The sequence below is a fragment of the Sinocyclocheilus grahami genome, unplaced genomic scaffold (assembly GCF_001515645.1).
Source record: "Sinocyclocheilus grahami isolate Dianchi unplaced genomic scaffold, SAMN03320097.WGS_v1.1 scaffold175.1, whole genome shotgun sequence".
Lineage (NCBI taxonomy): Eukaryota > Metazoa > Chordata > Actinopteri > Cypriniformes > Cyprinidae > Sinocyclocheilus > Sinocyclocheilus grahami.
In genome coordinates this window covers 1,714,469-1,735,211 of record NW_015505354.1, presented here as the reverse complement: position 1 = coordinate 1,735,211, position 20,743 = coordinate 1,714,469, and the positions used below count along the sequence as shown (strand labels likewise).

General features: G+C 36.1%; 1 protein-coding gene across 2 annotated transcripts in view; it reads left to right on the top strand.

The window, feature by feature from the left end:
* The window catches only part of LOC107593733 (probable assembly chaperone of rpl4), a 77,295-nt gene that overhangs the window by 48,709 nt on the left and 7,843 nt on the right, over positions 1–20,743 (top strand). The window contains exon 7 of one of the 2 annotated variants that reach the window (XM_016283588.1): positions 7,041–7,197. The exons of the other annotated variant lie outside the window; for it this stretch is intronic. The gene's annotated coding sequence lies outside the window, so the exon portion shown is untranslated. Of the gene's footprint in view, positions 1–7,040; positions 7,198–20,743 lie in introns of those variants that run through there. 2 annotated transcript variants of the gene reach the window in all.

Genomic DNA, 20,743 nt, shown 5'->3' with positions numbered 1-20,743 from the left:
AATAGAGAGGACACTGAATCGTGTTACTTTGATCGTCACAAGAGGCTGTGCAACTTTCAAATTCTGAGTGAGAGTGTGTTCAACAACAAGCTTTGTGTTGTCTGTTCCTTTGTGCTGGCCGTGAATGGCAGGCTTTTTGCACAATTTCATCTCTCTGCTTTTCAATATTCCAGCACCTGCTATCCAGTGATCCAGTGTTCACTTATCAAGGCTTTTTGGCTGTACATGTATTTACATTTCTTTAAGAATTTGTAGGCTTTTTGTAATTCTTAAGACCTTATATCATGTAATTCTGATTAAGAGTTGGATCCAAACTAAATGGTTTTAAGAATGGTTCTTGAATTCTTGAAAAGATATTCGAACCTGGATGGGTTTTTTTCTTGTCCTTTTGGAATCTCAAGGGAAACAAAGACAGGGCAGTTTTATTGTTACAAAAAACACATGCATTTGAGACATGAAGGATGACTTTCTAAAGAATGTTTTTGGGTCAAACATTTGGATATACGCTTGTGAGTACAGAATGTGTGTAGTTCTGTCAACTTTTAGTGTGCCTTAAAGTGTGGGAAACCTACAGTAGAAATATCAGGAATATGTTGTTGGTTGTATATGTTGACATCCAGGTCTTGGAAGAGTTAGCCTAATAAAATAGGCTGGTAAAAAGATGTGAAACCCAGACAGTATGTGAGGTATCAAGCTAATCAACATGAAGTAAAAGCCTTAAGACTCTCAATTGTTGAGCATTTAATTATTTTTCATGTATTGCTTTAGGAAGATTTTATAATTTAACATTTGCATCAAGTTTGTTTTTGTCTGTGTTCATCCAGATCTGCATATTATTGGATTGGCAGAGATTAATTTGCTCATAAACATTGTTACTCATTTCATTTGCTCAGTTGCTCAATCTCAGGTCATTCCAAACATTTCTTTCTTCTGTGGAAGAAATATTATTAGAATAATATTCTTAGGTGTAATATTATTAGTGTTAGAGATATAATAATATTAGAAATATCTGAAGTTTTTTTTTCTCGTGCAGTGGAAGTCAATGGTAACCAAAACTTTACATTATTCCAAAACCAACCAACCAACATTATTCAAAAAAATATATTATTTTGTGTTCCACAGAAGAAAGTAAGTCACACAGGTTTGGAACGACGTGAAAATGAGTAATTGATGACAGAACTATGCCTTTATAGTAGTGCAAAATTTCAAAAGTGCTGTTAGCACTTGAAGATCTAACATAGCTGTTACTGTGTCAAATTGACCCTACATGACAAATCACAGCTCAAGAGTCATAGTTTGTGTTTGTGAGTGGGAAATATTATGTGTGAGAGACAACACCATATGTGGTTTGAAAGAGACATGGTGCCATTTGCCATGTTCAAATCACATCTGTAGAGGATGGCATGAATTTTCAGGTTGAAAAGTTGACTCTAAAGTTGCAGTAAATCAGTGTCTAAAATGGTTCAAGATGACCCACAACATCACAGTTTAGAGAACACTGAAAATTGCACTGAAAGATTATGAGTAACATTAAAAGTGGACCTCATGAGGGAACACAAATATAAATTGTGATTTGACCCATTTAAGTGGGGCTTAGTGATTACAGGAAATCTTCAAAAAGATTTACACCACCAGTACAATAAATAATCATGCTATAGCCCCCCAGAAAACATTAGTATTGCGATGTTATAATATTATAATTATAATAAAATAACTGTTTTTGAACTAAAATAGTTGTTTTCGCTGAATTTTGAATTAGTCTTCAGTGTTAAATGATCCTTCAGAAATCATTTTCATATGTTGATTTGCTGCTCAAGAATAATTTCTTAGCATTATCAATGTTAAAAACAGTTGTGCTGCTTAATATTTAAACCATGTGCCTTTTTTCAGGATTTTTTGATTAATAAAAACTGAAGTGTATTTTATTTTAATATAAGTTCATTTATATATGCATAATTTTAATAATTATAATTTGGCTATTTTCAAAGCTAGGTAATCTTTAAATATTTTAAATACTTTGCTGACACACTTGAGTTAAGTTAATGTGGCGTTTGCCTCTGTCTGGGGTGTTGGAGATAATGGATTGGAGATGGAGATAATTAATCAGCCTGCACCGTTTGCCTTTGTTACTCCATGTTCATAAACATAATTGTAATTGGCATGTATTCTCATCAGAGATCGGTTAGAATGGAGTTGTCACTCAAACTCTATTGTCTTTAAGCTTATATTGGACCCATTGTTTTCTCTTCTGCCTGTTTGCATACACTCCATACTCACACGGTCTGTTGATTGAGATTCATTGTTAATTTTACATGCACAACAATGTTCTGCTGATGCTGGATTTTGCAGTTGTGTTTACATGTATATGATGCATTTGAGAGTGTATTTGCTCCTAATTAACCTATTTGGTTGAATTTGGTTTGTCGCATGGCTCCACACTTCTTTCTAATTAAATTTCCCTCTATCTATCTAACCCTGCCAGCTGGATTGAAGAGTGTTTGGTCATCTTTTGCTTAAGTGGGTTAATTTGATATTAGCATCATGTTTCATCCTCCTTTGGCCTTATTAGCTTCTTGACTCTTACCAGTCCCTTATTATCCTCTATTTTCCATTCTCTTTCTCACTGAAGAATAGAAAGCACAAACAACACCCATTTTGAGAAAACATCTCTGTGAATTTTGTTTACCTTTGAACTTTTGGTTATGTCTACAAGACAATGCTCTGCAATTTCAGTCTACGGGCCAGAAAAGAGAGCAGCTAAACACTGAGGCGACTGACAAAAAGATGAGTTATTAATCTGTTTGCCTTTAACGTCTCTACACATGATTTCCTGAAGGAGAACATAGAGCAGTACAGTTTTGACTTACAAATACTGGATTCAGCACTCAGTTTTGAGCATCAAAGTGCTTCTAATCAGGCAGGGTTTTAACATAGCCTACACTGATCCAAATTCTTTATTTATTTATTTATTGATAATTTAGTGTTTAAAATGGAATTAGCATCTAAATGTTACTTTTGCAATGTATGTTCTTTTTAGATGTTGCTCTGGTTGGGTCCTTCCACAGATCTGCAAATGTCCAAAGAACAGATGAGGAGGCATAATGATTTTCCTTACTGGAGGAATATTGTATCAAAATATCATTTTAATTAGGGATGCATCAAGCCCAATACTGCACTCCTGTACTCGTACTCGTATAGGCTACTCATTAAAATGCTCCGATACCAAAACCAATACCACACAGTGTGTGAACAGTTCTGTGTCCAGACAAAGAAACACCAACAACAGGAATATGTTGTTGGTTGTATATGTTGACATCCAGGTCTTGGAAGAGTTAGCCTAATAAAATAGGCTGGTAAAAAGATGTGAAACCCAGACAGTATGTGAGGTATCAAGCTAATCAACATGAAGTAAAAGCCTTAAGACTCTCAATTGTTGAGCATTTAATTATTTTTCATGTATTGCTTTAGGAAGATTTTATAATTTAACATTTGCATCAAGTTTGTTTTTGTCTGTGTTCATCCAGATCTGCATATTATTGGATTGGCAGAGATTAATTTGCTCATAAACATTGTTACTCATTTCATTTGCTCAGTTGCTCAATCTCAGGTCATTCCAAACATTTCTTTCTTCTGTGGAAGAAATATTATTAGAATAATATTCTTAGGTGTAATATTATTAGTGTTAGAGATATAATAATATTAGAAATATCTGAAGTTTTTTTTTCTCGTGCAGTGGAAGTCAATGGTAACCAAAACTTTACATTATTCCAAAACCAACCAACCAACATTATTCAAAAAAATATATTATTTTGTGTTCCACAGAAGAAAGTAAGTCACACAGGTTTGGAACGACGTGAAAATGAGTAATTGATGACAGAACTATGCCTTTATAGTAGTGCAAAATTTCAAAAGTGCTGTTAGCACTTGAAGATCTAACATAGCTGTTACTGTGTCAAATTGACCCTACATGACAAATCACAGCTCAAGAGTCATAGTTTGTGTTTGTGAGTGGGAAATATTATGTGTGAGAGACAACACCATATGTGGTTTGAAAGAGACATGGTGCCATTTGCCATGTTCAAATCACATCTGTAGAGGATGGCATGAATTTTCAGGTTGAAAAGTTGACTCTAAAGTTGCAGTAAATCAGTGTCTAAAATGGTTCAAGATGACCCACAACATCACAGTTTAGAGAACACTGAAAATTGCACTGAAAGATTATGAGTAACATTAAAAGTGGACCTCATGAGGGAACACAAATATAAATTGTGATTTGACCCATTTAAGTGGGGCTTAGTGATTACAGGAAATCTTCAAAAAGATTTACACCACCAGTACAATAAATAATCATGCTATAGCCCCCCAGAAAACATTAGTATTGCGATGTTATAATATTATAATTATAATAAAATAACTGTTTTTGAACTAAAATAGTTGTTTTCGCTGAATTTTGAATTAGTCTTCAGTGTTAAATGATCCTTCAGAAATCATTTTCATATGTTGATTTGCTGCTCAAGAATAATTTCTTAGCATTATCAATGTTAAAAACAGTTGTGCTGCTTAATATTTAAACCATGTGCCTTTTTTCAGGATTTTTTGATTAATAAAAACTGAAGTGTATTTTATTTTAATATAAGTTCATTTATATATGCATAATTTTAATAATTATAATTTGGCTATTTTCAAAGCTAGGTAATCTTTAAATATTTTAAATACTTTGCTGACACACTTGAGTTAAGTTAATGTGGCGTTTGCCTCTGTCTGGGGTGTTGGAGATAATGGATTGGAGATGGAGATAATTAATCAGCCTGCACCGTTTGCCTTTGTTACTCCATGTTCATAAACATAATTGTAATTGGCATGTATTCTCATCAGAGATCGGTTAGAATGGAGTTGTCACTCAAACTCTATTGTCTTTAAGCTTATATTGGACCCATTGTTTTCTCTTCTGCCTGTTTGCATACACTCCATACTCACACGGTCTGTTGATTGAGATTCATTGTTAATTTTACATGCACAACAATGTTCTGCTGATGCTGGATTTTGCAGTTGTGTTTACATGTATATGATGCATTTGAGAGTGTATTTGCTCCTAATTAACCTATTTGGTTGAATTTGGTTTGTCGCATGGCTCCACACTTCTTTCTAATTAAATTTCCCTCTATCTATCTAACCCTGCCAGCTGGATTGAAGAGTGTTTGGTCATCTTTTGCTTAAGTGGGTTAATTTGATATTAGCATCATGTTTCATCCTCCTTTGGCCTTATTAGCTTCTTGACTCTTACCAGTCCCTTATTATCCTCTATTTTCCATTCTCTTTCTCACTGAAGAATAGAAAGCACAAACAACACCCATTTTGAGAAAACATCTCTGTGAATTTTGTTTACCTTTGAACTTTTGGTTATGTCTACAAGACAATGCTCTGCAATTTCAGTCTACGGGCCAGAAAAGAGAGCAGCTAAACACTGAGGCGATTGACAAAAAGATGAGTTATTAATCTGTTTGCCTTTAACGTCTCTACACTTGATTTCCTGAAGGAGAACATAGAGCAGTACAGTTTTGACTTACAAATACTGGATTCAGCACTCAGTTTTGAGCATCAAAGTGCTTCTAATCAGGCAGGGTTTTAACATAGCCTACACTGATCCAAATTCTTAATTTATTTATTTATTGATAATTTAGTGTTTAAAATGGAATTAGCATCTAAATGTTACTTTTGCAATGTATGTTCTTTTTAGATGTTGCTCTGGTTGGGTCCTTCCACAGATCTGCAAAGGACCAAAGAACAGATGAGGATCTCACGGCATAATGATTTTCCTTACTGGAGGAATATTGTATCAAAATATCATTTTAATTAGGGATGCATCAAGCCCAATACTGCACTCCTGTACTCGTACTCGTATAGGCTACTCATTAAAATGCTCCGATACCAAAACCAATACCACACAGTGTGTGAACAGTTCTGTGTCCAGACAAAGAAACACCAACAACAGAGAATAGAATGGAGTTGTTAGAGATTAAGGATATCTATGAAGTACATGTGTGTAATTAATATAATGTTAAACATTCAATATTCACACCTGTATAGCTGATGTGCATGAGCTGATAAGCAAAGCATGCTGACTGGATTGAACGCGCGGCAGCACAGATGCGCAAGCTTATCAAGCAAATATCCCTTTCTTACAGACATCACTGGAAAGTTTGTAGCTCAGTTGGATATGTCAAAAGCAAGCAAGTAAAACAATGCACAAGTTATTAAAGTTACTTGATGGTTAGGAGAGAGAGAGTGAGGGAGAGAGAGAGAGAGAGCGCACTTCTGTTGCATGAACTTGACTGCTGTTCGCTTACTTAGCGCACACATTATTTGGATTCAAACTAAATCTTAAATTATAGGGGCATTCACTATAAACAACATTTATTTATTATAACGTCAAGCATATACAACTTTAAGCGAAAGTGAAACTAGCAGGCATCTCTTTCATTCTGCACCAATACAAATGTGTGCGCGCATTTCGCATATTTTGCTTGCTTGACCTTAATTTCATTATGAGTCGCATTGGAATATCGCTTTGGAGTCGCAGCATGTTTCAGATGATAAAAAAACGCAACTTATATTTCAGATAATATGTTCATAATATGTAATAATTATATAATACGTTCGTTGTACATATATAATATGAATATGTTCGCTGTTTTTATGTATGTATTATGTATAATGAGTGGTGCCCTGTATTATTGTGAAAAAACGTCTTGTGATTACAGTACTGAGCCACTGCAATGGAGCAGCTCTAATGTACACTGTGCTATTAAATTAAAGATGAAATCCTGTAGAGCAATAAAATGAACAGTGAAAGTAACAAAAGCTTGTACACATAAAAACTCCTATAGGGTCAGGGTGCTGATGACTTGCTTTATTTTGGTGCAGGAGCTTTCATTAGTGTGAGTGACTTTTGCTGTGCAAAAAACTCTATTTTATATCAATGCTTCTGAGATGCTGCAATACAACTGAATTGTCTCTCTTCCTGTCTTGCTGGATTTTAGATGCCTGCGCACACACATACACAGTTGGCTTTGGAGGATTTGTGCTTAGCCCCGCTGCAGACTCAAATTTGTGGTGAAGTGGAGGAAATGAAATGAAAGACGGATCTTGCTCTCAGACAAAAGAATGGAGGGATCTAAGAGCAATTATAGGAGCACACACACGCACACACATACACTCGGAGAGATCCAGCACAAGTCTCTCTCACATCCTCATGTTCAAATTTCATTAACATCTCCAGATGCACTCAAACCACAAACATCACTTACTCTGTGTACCTCTCATCTCTTTCCTCTATCAATTTTATTTGTTTTCAATTGACCCTTTGCAAGGAGTTTGATTGACAGGCGATCTGACCAATCATTTTGTCCGACAAACAAACCAGACAGGGGAATAGATTAACGTCAGTGGTCTTTGCGAAAGGTCAATTGCATACAATGAAAAATTGTCCAATTTGGAATAAAGAACTTGGAATAAATGAAAATTTGGAATTAATTCGCTTTAAATTAATTCGTTTTGGCTTGTTTAGCAACTTTTTTTTGTTCATTCTTGTTTTGTTCTGAATACAGTTAAATTTAAAGGAGGCCGGGCTAGAGTGAGCGGTGGCTGGGCTAGAGTGAGCAGCGGCCGGGCTAGAGTGAGCGGAGGCCGGCGGGCTTGAGTGCAAGCCACATGTGACGACCCTGGGCTGGACTCCACTTCGTCCACGGTGAAAGCCGATCCGGCGATCCACAGCGCGAAGTCAATGTATTTCCTCAGCGACCAGCACGGATCAGCTCCAGGCATGACGAAGCGGATATCGTCCTCTTTTGGAAGACCAAACAAAGTAGTTTCGCTTTCACAACACACAGCGTCTTCACGACATGGCGGCAGCAACAATACTACAGCGAGAATAACAGTTACGGCTTCTTTCTTTGCGTGAACATTTGGGCGGTGTTATGCAAATTTTCCCACATCGTGACGTAGACATGTGCATGGGAGCATGTTAGAACAAGCCATTTTAGGTAGGCGTGGTTTCCTCTTTTGATATAGCAAAATTCACATGCAATTTATGGAGTTTGCACATACTACCCAGGCTTTCTCACAAAATAAAAGCAAGCTCTGCCACTGCATTCATTGCTCTCTGTTTCTCACACATACACACATTTGCTCCCCGCTGCTGCCTACACTCAGGCATCTGTTACTCCATGTGGTGTACGTCAGTGATAAACGAGGCTTGGTTGAACCGACCCCCAGGGACCAATCCCCGCAGAGCGCTCACCTGTCGCCAGGTAACCATCACCGTGGCGAACCTGTCACCACACCAACCTATTGCTCGGGCAAAAACCTGTCACCATGGTAAAACTGTCACTGCTGGGGACTCATCCGTGACTAATCCACCATATCCTTTACTTTTCTGCTTCTCTCTGCCATGTTTGAATCTGAAATCATCTGTATGCATGTGTATCTGAAAACATCAATCTCGCTGTGTCTTCCTGCAGTGGTTTGTCCTATTATTGATTCATTTACTTACTTCGTATTTTGACTTTTAAATGTTTCTGTTTGTTTCTGCAGTCTGTTTAATCTGTTTAAATCAGGATTTACATGTGGGTTTGGGTGATACAGTATAACTGATAATTATCTTTATTTTTCGGTGATTTGGTGAAATTTAATGTATCTAAATATTTTAAAGATATTTTTGTTTTATCAGAGGAACCATTGTTTCAAACAAGCAGCTGTTGTAAATTTACATTTCAAAATTAAATGTAAAATATGAACATGAATCAACATTTAATCATAATTTTATTTTTAAAAAATCTAATTAATTAGATTTTTTTTGGGATAGTTCACTCAAAAATTAAAATTCTGTTATCATTTACCTTGTTATTCAAAACCTGTATGACTTTCTTTCTTTTTATTAATTTCTTAAGATATTTTACAGTTCAGTTAAAATTTTCAAATTAAAAATTAAAAATAATAATAATAATTTTGAAAATGAATTTTGAATGAATAAAAAAATTAATTTTCATGTATTAAAATGTTGACTTTTTTGAGTAATGACTGAAGTGAATCATTTTGAATAAATTCATTTAAAAATTTGAATTGCTTTGTTGAAATACAGTTTGACCTGATTAATTGGAATGAACTCAATATAATTTTTTAATGAAATTTGATTCAGAAATTGTATTAAAACTTCTGTTTTAACACTCAAGTCTTTCGAAGTGCTCTTGAGCTGCAAAATAAAGCAGGATTGTTATACTTGGTCTTAATACCCAAAAAAGCACATTAAAATCATTGCGATATTCACAGTGTTGCTTAGTTTAATATTGCAAGCAAAATCATGGTGAACATATTGTGAAAATTTGATGCATCACCCAACCCTGCTTCTCTGCATCATGTCATCTCCCACACTGTAGTTCTTTCTCTGTACTAACCTAATCCATCCACATTTCCAGCAGTAGTCTTTCACCCAGAAAGAGAGATGGGAAGGCTAACTGAGGACGGAAGCAAGCAAAAAAATGAAATAGACCTCAAGCCTAGAGGATCAATTTTTAATTTGGCCGATGCGAGCGAGTGTGTATGTGAGTGTTTGTGTGTTCGGCCACTCTGCTTTTATTGTAGGAAATTTGGCAGAGGCTCAATTGACTGACTTCTGCTCAGGGTCTCACCCTTCCATAAAGCAAGATGCTGCACATCCATTTTAGGTTACTTTTTAGAACATTCCATTGAAGACAAAGATAGCAGATGTTCAACAGCATTTCCAGAAAGCACATCACACATCGCCTATCATACGCAGAGGAACACGAGGAAATGAGAGCACTAGAACAAAGCAAGCGAGAGGAGAAGGGTCAGTGCTATCGCCTGCTGTTTGAGCCGAGCTGATGATAATATGATGGCTATTCTAATGTGTTCTGTGCTCTCATAATTGCCTCTTTTCTCTCAGTGCAGATTGAAAGCAATTCACCTCTAAAGCGGAGAGCAATAAACGCCATTTGAGTGGCCTCTCAGAAATCCTTGGAGAAGTACACACGTAAATGCACCCGCACACCTTCATTCGCACAATAAATAGCTGTGCTGAAGGCACAAAGCAACTTTCATTTCGACTTTGTGTGTGTGTTTGCCCGCGAATCTGCTCTCGCACCCTTGGTGTGCCACCATGCTGAGTGACACATGTTCTCCTGCCCAGCAGGTGATAGACGAAGAAAGAGAGCGTGGGGAGAGGAAGAAAAGAGAGGGATGGGAATGTCATATTAATGAACATTATGATTGGCCGCACCATTTTGGGGATGCAAATTGGAACCCCTCGCGTGTCTGTTCTTTTCTGTCTCTTTACCCAGAGTCGCCTCCCCAGTTAGTGCAGCAGCAGGTGATCTGGGGATGTCAGAATTCAGCGGGAGGTGAAGTGGTGACCTTTTAGTATTATAATTGATTTGAAAACAGTTTTTACAAACATGCTTCAGTTTGTTATATCAGCCTTATTTTCTGTGTGAATCCAAAACACATTCAGCATTGGTGGTTGCTTTAAAGAGATAGTTCACCCAAAAAAAGAAATTCTGTCATCAGTTACTCACCCTCATATCATACCAGACCTGTATTACTTTCTTTATTCTGTGGTACAAAAAATAAGATATTTTGAAAAATAGAACTTCATAGAGGTTAGGAATGACAGGAGGGTGAGTAAATGACCCCATTTTTTGGGTGGACTAGTCTGTAATGGGACCCTGACTTCCACTAAAATTATACTGCATCAAAAATGCAGTAATAGCATTTATCTATGCTAAATAATCTACATTACTGTAGATACAAAATTTTTTTTTTTCTTTTTAAGAAATTAATACTTTTATTCAGCAGGATCGTGTGACAGAGTAATTGCTGCAGAAAATTCAGCTTTGCCATCACAGGAATAAATTATATTTTAAAAATGTATTGAAATAGAGCACAGTTATTTTACATTGTTATGATGTTTCACAATATTTCTATTTTTACTGAATTTTTGATCAAATAAATTAATCTTTAGCGAGCATAAGAGATTTCTTAAAAAAACAAACAAACAAAAAACAACAAGCTTCTGAACGGTAGTGCTTGTTACATTTCACTCCTGGTGAATTTCCAAATAATTAATCTATCTGTCTATTATTTATTTGGAATTTTTGATCAAATAAATTAATCTTTAGCGAGCATAAGAGATTTCTTAAAAAAACAAACAAACAAAAAACAACAAGCTTCTGAACGGTAGTGCTTGTTACATTTCACTCCTGGTTAATTTCCAAATAATTAATCTATCTGTCTATTATTTATTTGTATTTTTTTATTTTTTTATTTTTCCATGACATGACAGGAGGATTGTTATACTTGGTCTTAATACCCAAAAAAGCACATTAAAATCATTGCGATATTCACAGTGTTGCTTAGTTTAATATTGCAAGCAAAATCATGGTGAACATATTGTGAAAATTTGATGCATCACCCAACCCTGCTTCTCTGCATCATGTCATCTCCCATACTGTAGTTCTTTCTCTGTACTAACCTAATCCATCCACATTTCCAGCAGTAGTCTTTCACCCAGAAAGAGAGATGGGAAGGCTAACTGAGGACGGAAGCAAGCAAAAAAATGAAATAGACCTCAAGCCTAGAGGATCAATTTTTAATTTGGCCGATGCGAGCGAGTGTGTATGTGAGTGTTTGTGTGTTCGGCCACTCTGCTTTTATTGTAGGAAATTTGGCAGAGGCTCAATTGACTGACTTCTGCTCAGGGTCTCACCCTTCCATAAAGCAAGATGCTGCACATCCATTTTAGGTTACTTTTTAGAACTTTCCATTGAAGACAAAGATAGCAGATGTTCAACAGCATTTCCAGAAAGCACATCACACATCGCCTATCATACGCAGAGGAACACGAGGAAATGAGAGCACTAGAACAAAGCAAGCGAGAGGAGAAGGGTCAGTGCTATCGCCTGCTGTTTGAGCCGAGCTGATGATAATATGATGGCTATTCTAATGTGTTCTGTGCTCTCATAATTGCCTCTTTTCTCTCAGTGCAGATTGAAAGCAATTCACCTCTAAAGCGGAGAGCAATAAACGCCATTTGAGTGGCCTCTCAGAAATCCTTGGAGAAGTACACACGTAAATGCACCCGCACACCTTCATTCGCACAATAAATAGCTGTGCTGAAGGCACAAAGCAACTTTCATTTCGACTTTGTGTGTGTGTTTGCCCGCGAATCTGCTCTCGCACCCTTGGTGTGCCACCATGCTGAGTGACACATGTTCTCCTGCCCAGCAGGTGATAGACGAAGAAAGAGAGCGTGGGGAGAGGAAGAAAAGAGAGGGATGGGAATGTCATATTAATGAACATTATGATTGGCCGCACCATTTTGGGGATGCAAATTGGAACCCCTCGCGTGTCTGTTCTTTTCTGTCTCTTTACCCAGAGTCGCCTCCCCAGTTAGTGCAGCAGCAGGTGATCTGGGGATGTCAGAATTCAGCGGGAGGTGAAGTGGTGACCTTTTAGTATTATAATTGATTTGAAAACAGTTTTTACAAACATGCTTCAGTTTGTTATATCAGCCTTATTTTCTGTGTGAATCCAAAACACATTCAGCAGTGGTGGTTGCTTTAAAGAGATAGTTCACCCAAAAAAAGAAATTCTGTCATCAGTTACTCACCCTCATGTCATACCAGACCTGTATGACTTTCTTTATTCTGTGGTACAAAAAATAAGATATTTTGAAAAATAGAACTTCATAGAGGTTAGGAATGACAGGAGGGTGAGTAAATGACCCCATTTTTTGGGTGGACTAGTCTGTAATGGGACCCTGACTTCCACTAAAATTATACTGCATCAAAAATGCAGTAATAGCATTTATCTATGCTAAATAATCTACATTACTGTAGATACAAAATTTTTTTTTTTCTTTTTAAGAAATTAATACTTTTATTCAGCAGGATCGTGTGACAGAGTAATTGCTGCAGAAAATTCAGCTTTGCCATCACAGGAATAAATTATATTTTAAAAATGTATTGAAATAGAGCACAGTTATTTTACATTGTTATGATGTTTCACAATATTTCTATTTTTACTGAATTTTTGATCAAATAAATTAATCTTTAGCGAGCATAAGAGATTTCTTAAAAAAACAAACAAACAAAAAACAACAAGCTTCTGAACGGTAGTGCTTGTTACATTTCACTCCTGGTGAATTTCCAAATAATTAATCTATCTGTCTATTATTTATTTGTATTTTTTTATTTTTTTATTTTTCCATGACATGACAGGAAAAAAAATATTTTTTACATATTAAAAAAACACATTTAAATACTATCTCAAGTAGATAGAGAACGTGCTTGTATGACTTTGATTACAGCCCTGACACATTTTAAGACTCTTTTTGTCCCACTAAACAAGTCAGACATTACTAACTAGCATAATAAATATGTTCCTCAATCATAACCAGCACTGGTAGAGGGTTATAATCACGCAGGGCCTCATAGAGAGTACCTGAGCTGGTGTGTTTGCAGGTTTTTGTTGGTTTTAACTAGACTATAAATCACACTACGACACTGAAAGGACCCTCCTGCCTTCTCAAAGTATCGTCAGGAGGGCTGAAGTTCTATAAAGCATGACGTTTAATAAATCCCCATTCCTATTTCTGTAAACTGACTCTTTTTTCACAACTTTCAACCTTACTGAACAACCTTTATGTAAAAGCAAATGTTTGAAGCGTTTACTCTCGGTGACCTGAACCTCCATAGTGTCCCTGGCCTCCAGGACCCCGTCTTAAAAAACAAAGATGAATAAAACAACTTGTGGTTCCATGAAAAATACATGACAGGGTAAAGCTGATCTGAGGGGGCTGCGTCATAAGGTTAAAGATTCATTCATCCGTCCACAATCCAAATTCATTATGGATGAGCCCACAATGCAGAGTGTTTTGTAGAGAGAATAAGGACCGCTTTCTAAGTCTGTGTGTGGAGGAAAAAAGACTGGGTTGCTCTGTGTGTGTGTGGGTGGTGGTGTGAGTGAATGTATAGATCTCCAGACACTTCCTGTTGTCTAAACATGTAGACGAAGGAATTTATGTTATCAGTACTGTATCGTTACAGCACAGTTAATCATTGCTTATTAGCACTTCATCAATAAACAGGATATATCTTGACAGGGCATTGACGGATATGCCTGAATGTGAACAGCTTGTGTCTTTGAAGTTTTGAGAAGTGTTTAACATTTAAACTAAAACTCATTAAAAATAATTTCAGCGTTTCTGAATCTCTGAACAGCCTCTGCGCTAGATTGAAAGAGATATTCCACTGTTTTCCATTTCACTGGGTTCAACTGTGCAGAACCATGGAAATATTTTTATCAGTTCCTGTCATAGAAAATGTGCTGGTGAGATATAAGATGTTGTTGTTTCTGGCTTGTGTGTTTGTATTTTGCATCCATGGCTGAGCACCCTGTTCACATTGCTGATTTAGTGCGCATACACGCAACATGCATGTCCGGTTACAGTGAAAAATTATTCGATCCACTCTGCTGCTTTGTTTTTATTCTACTAGCCCGTGTGTATGTGTGCATCGGTGTATTTTTGTCTTCCACCCTTTTTGCTGAAGGATTAAAAAAAGATGTTCTTATAAAGATGTCAAGAAGTGGTGTGCACAGAAGCATAGCCCACTGGCTATCCATAATCATGTTTCTGCCCAGATAAGATTATATTAGATGTTAATCGCATTATGTTATCAACTTTACAACATGCCACTGGCAGGGAATGCATATATCTTAAATTTAGATGGCCAAAAGAAGTGTTGTTTGTGTTCAGTATGGACTTCCGCAGGCTGTGGCTTATGGAAATTGTCACACATGGGTCTTCTGTTATCACATTTCATCAGAGATGGTTAACCTTTTTAGCACTTTAAAAGGTCATAAATATGCCTGTTGTGTGTGTTGATGAATAAATATGTTGGAGAGCTAGAAAGAATGTGTGTGCACAAGTGTTAAGATCTCTCAGAGGGATAATTCACTAAGAATGAATAGCACTCGCTAATAATGTTGTTTATTTGCGTGTGCTGTCTGCTTTGTTTTAGAGCCCAGTTCACTACAGAAATGATAAGTGTTGAGAATTAAAAATAAGAACAGTCTGACACTTGTGAACTAGTTTGTTTTTGTGAATCAAAAACATACAGTGTGTCCAATAATGTCAGATTCAGGAAAAAAACAGGTTCTTTTTGTGAGTCATTCGTTGAGTCCGACTCAAAATAAACCAAGAGCTGTGAAGGTCTGGTCACATTTACCATTGTTCGCCAAATTTTTGCGGCCAGAATAGTCATTTCAGTTTGAATCCACGACGTGATCAGGAATGTCCTTTTAGTGGGAAAAAAATTCCCCTTACACAAATTCTACAACTGGTTCAAACTGTTTGTTTTGAAAGTTGAAAGTGTTTTGAAACTTCATACGTCGTTATACTATCGACAATGGAAAAAAAAAAAAAATAATAATAATATATATATATATATATATAATATATTACTTCAAGTGGTGTTTATGTTGTTCTTCAAGTGAAGTTTATGTTGTTCATAACATTCTAAACCTGTACTACTTTCTTTTAAATATGGATAAGAATTATTTCCTTTTTTTTGTCCATTTAGTGGAGTCCAATGATGTTTTGGACCCCATTGAGTTTCATTGTATAAAAAAAACAGTTGAAATATGTTCTTGTGTGTTCCAAAGAAAAGAAAAAAAGTCACACAGGTTTGAAACGACATGAAGTGAGTAAATGATGACAGAATTTTCATTTTTAGGTGAGTTGGATTATCCAATTATTGGATTGAAATCTGTGTAAACACTTTTTGAATTACTTTTATCAAAGTAATATCTGATTTGTTCTGTATGTCCTTTTTGAAATCTAATATGATCTCATTATTTACCAATAGATTTCTGAGGCCAGTACGTATAAAAATAATTACACTGGAATACCACATGCTAATGTGGTGCAAGTGTTGGGTGAATTTGCCCCAGAATCTTTCAGACTATATACACTCTTAAAAAATAAAGGTGCTTCACGATGCCATAGAAGAACCTTTTTGTCTAAATGGTTCCATAAAGAACCTTTAACATCCGAAGAACCTTTCTGTTTCACAAAAGGTTCTTTGTGGTTCTTCAGATTACAAAAAGGTAAGAAAGAGATGGTTCTTTAAAGAACCTTTGACTGAATGGTTCTTTGTGGAACCAAAAATGGTTCTTCTATGGCATCGCTTGAAGAACCTTTTGAAGCACCTTAATTTTTAAGAGTGTAGGCCATAATTTATCTTGCTGACCAAAATAAGGAAGCTCAACTACACACATTCGCTTACACACTCTGGCTTTTTCTCCTGTTTTACACAACATTAATTAACCTTAAATAATAGGCCTAGTTAGAGACTAAGTGCTAGGCTGACCTGTGCCTTCGGGCCAGATGCTGCATGTGCATGCAGGTGTCTGAATTTATTATTTTGGTCTGTTCCCAGGGGAACCAAAGCCACAAATGTGCTGATACTTGTCCATTCATCACTTCAAGAGTGAATACTGACAAGAGTGGAATTTACATGTCTAAATGTCAGCCTCCAGATATAGATCCAGTAATTAGTGAGCATTCTTGAGTAGACAATACCTTCTTCCACACTGTGGAATGACTGTGTATCAAGCCTAGAAAATTGCCCAGCATATATACCTTTAACCAGAGTTGATAAATTGTGACTTCCATCTCAGAAAATATCTATTAGATAGTTTTACATGTTAAATACATTATATGACATTTTTTCTTCTGTGGAAACAAAAGAAGATATTTTGAAAAATGTCTCCGACCCCACTGACTAGATCTTCCTTTGGGTTCCATATAATGTTTAAACAGTAATTTTTACTTATTTTATTAATTAGTTAGTATCATCTTGTTTTTATGTGTCTTTAAGATCTGTTTTCACTGATGTTACTGGACTAGAAAAATGTTTAGGAGTAGGTGTCCACAAGCTTTTTTGCCATATATTGTATACATACCATATGTGCCATATATTTTGTGCTTACTTGTTACACTGGCTAGTAATGCCAAGCTAATTTAGAAAAAAACATCTGTTGCTTTTGTTTCCACGATTCACATTAGAGTTCCAGTTAATCAAACAGAATGAGGACAAACCTTAATCAACTAAACACATAATTATGTCATCCTGTGTTTCCATCCTTCTGTTTCACTTTTGGTTTGTTTGTTCTACCGAGGAAGACAAAAGCTGATTAAATATGTTCTGAATTCATAATGTCAATCTGACTGAAGCACGGATAGACGCGTCTCTAGAGAGGAACATTATTTTCTAGTACAGTTTCTGCTCTCTGTGTTTGTTTGTTTTTGTTATCTGCCTAGATGCAATCAGGCTATTTTAGTATGACATTTGTTTAATATATGTGCCTATATTAGATAAATTAGTGGTGAACCAACAGGAGAAAGATGATGCTTTTTTCAATGTTAATGTTGTGTATGTGTTTTCTTGTATGGTCATTCCACAGATGTGCAAGCAGGCCTGACAAGGAACTGATGCACGTCCTGATTTATCTTATTGATTTCTGTCACAATATGGCATGATCACAAGTTACAGTCCTCAAATTTTTGTTTGTTTACTAAAAATATAAAGGTAACATCGGGACTTGGTGGTAGTTGGAATTTCTGATGTGATCAATGGCATAGTTGTTGAATACAGATATATTTGAGTATATTTGAGAGCCTCAGCCAGTCATGTATACAAATGTCCGTCTAAAGGAAATGACAGATCTCTGCGTGTCACTGTGGAGACAGCTTGCAACAGAAGTCTTCCTTTAAGTTTTTGCCTTTCTAGAAGGCAATCTTATCCTTCTTTGTATCTTTGCTCCTTTGGACATTTAAGTCTTTCTTTTTTTCGTCTTGTTTATATAATTTTGAATTAGGGTTGAGACTTGATTGACTGTCTGACATCTGAAATTATCTGTCTGTGTAAGTTAAAGGCAAGGCATTATTCTAATCATTAATATGGCTAACATTTTTTAAAGACTGGCTTCATGGTTGAATGGTTGGGATGTTCTGGAGATTGCTGGTCTTGACCCGTTCTGATTTTTTTCTGCCTTATCTCTTTTCAAAGTCTGATTCTGACTTCACAAATGGCCAAAAGTGTCTCTTACATTCTTCCTATCGCTGCTGTCATCCTGTGTGGAGAATACAGATGCATATGCAGTTGTCTTTTTGTTTTATGAAAAGAACTTGTGCACTTGTGATAGGAAACATATTTGGCATGGTTAATGTCATGTACAAATAATACATAATACTGATTCCTTGTGATCATTTCTTACAGCTACTTAATGAAATGTATTTTAATTGTAATGAAGTATATAAAATGCAAATACAAGGTACATATTTGCACCCACTGAAAAAAAACATAAAATGAAAGAAAGAAGAGCATGTTTATGTGTTATTTTTTTGTGGCCCAGTTGGCCAGTAGTTCAGATTTGTACTTGCAAATATGTATGTCTGTGCTTGTGTGTGTGGTAAAAGATTTCATAAAATGGTATTTTTTAATATTTTAGTTTAGATATTTATTTTCTGTATGTTTATATATGTGTTGTACATTGTATTCTTTACAAAAAAAAGTACAAAAAAGGATTATAATTTGTAATAATGGCTGAAAATTTTACAGCTGTAGTGTGACAGTGACAGCTCTAAACCCACTTTTGCTGACAAAACACTTCCAACATTATCACAATTTTTTTTTTTACAATTAGTCCCCAATGTTTCCTTGGTTACATTTAAATCAGCGGAATTCTCAATATCATTATAATTAATTTTGCAATGAGGGTAAGCGTGCAATTAACAGTTGACAGTTCTGTTAACTTGCCTAGGTGGAAACCCTTTCATACCGGCCCGCGGCCATTGGGCCATCTTTATTGTTGAGCCCTGGTTTATACTGTACAAGCTTACAAAGTTAAGCTTATAGTGGAGTTTTCAATCATGTGTGCTGCTATAGCCAGAGGGTTCATATGAGGGTTTGCTGGATGGCTTATAGAAAAGTATTAAAGGGGTCATAGGATGCTACATGCACTTTTACAAGTTGTTTGAACTGAAATGTGTGTTGGCAGTGTGTGTATACAACCACCCTATAAGGATAAAAATCCACCCAGTGTTTTTTTTTTTTATCTGCTCAAATCTTTACCCCTTTCTCAAATCGAGCCGATCTCAGATGTCTATCTGTGTGACGTCACACAGACAGGCCCCTCCCATGATAGTTTGATTGACAATAGCGTTTCAGCACATACTGGACTGGTGTCTTAGACCCGCCCTGAGTGAGCTGTCCGCCATTGTTTCACCGCTGGAGCAGATGTAGACAAGAATGACTCCTAAGCGATTGAGGTCTTCTGTTGTTGGATGTAATAATGAGCATAGCAGTCCTCATTTACTCCCGACATCTGAGCCGCTGAACTCGCAGTGGATTACATTTGTTTCTGAAGGGAATGTGCCCCCGATCTACATAAATTTGTCTATGTTCGCGCGATTCATTCATGATCCAGCCTCATCTACAGAAGAAGTAAGTATAATGTTTTGTAATGAATCTTTGCAAATCGCCTTTCATAATAATGTGCTAATTAGCAAGTTTCACGATGAATGCGGCTAAAGTAAACAGTCTCTCTGAGAGCAGCTTGGAAGAGAGGGGCGGGGTCAGCAGAGCTCATTAACATTTAAAGGAAAATGCTACAAAAACGGCTTGATCTGAAAAGAGCTGTTTTTGACAGGGTAAAAAAGGTGTTTTTTGAGAAATTTTAACCAAACTATGTTACAGACTTTTCATTAAGACCCCAAAAAAATCATATACACTTGTGGAAAATGGGCATCCTATGACCCCTTTAAATCATAAGAATGAAGGAGCGGTATTCCCCTCTTCAGCTTATCAGTCCTCTCTAAAAGCTTGCTTGCTTTTACTGGCAGCCCTGGAAACATGTTCACACACTTATGAGCATTAAAACTACCAGAGAATGTGTGCTGGATGATAACACATTATTAGTGTTTATGCCGCAATTTATTACAAGAAGCATGGTTGTGGCTCATAAACAAGCAGAGAGAAGAGGGAATGCAAATAAACAAGTGACCACATCCAGATACATGGACTGAAATATTGACTGGAATCGTGCATAGTTTGTGTATGCTTTATGTATTTTTTTCAATATATTTATGTTCGTTTATAAATAATACATAGTTTAAACAAATTATTTAAAGAAAAAACTGTATACATAAAAAGTTTCTATATACACTACTGTTCAAGTTTGTGCTTGGGATTTTTTTTTTCTCATGCTCACCAAGACTGCATTTATTTGATCAAAAATACAATAAAAATTCATCATATTGTGAAATATTATTAGAATTTAAAATAACTATTTTTATTTTGAAATAAATGCTATATAAATGCTAATTAAATAATTATATTTTAATATAAATTTTTTTGGCAAAGCTGACTTTTTTAGCAGCTGTTACTCCAGTTTTCAGTTCTTCAGTCACATGATCTTTCAGAAATAATTTTAATATGCTGATTTGGTGCTCAAGAAACGTCTCGGTTACGTATGGTAACCCTCGTTCCCTTAAGGAGGGAACGGAGACGTCACGTCCCGTCGCCACAGCTCCTGTACCACCGCTGAGCGGCCGGGTCACCGGCTCGGCTCCTCAGCGAAAACCTGAAAATGGGCTGCATCTGCT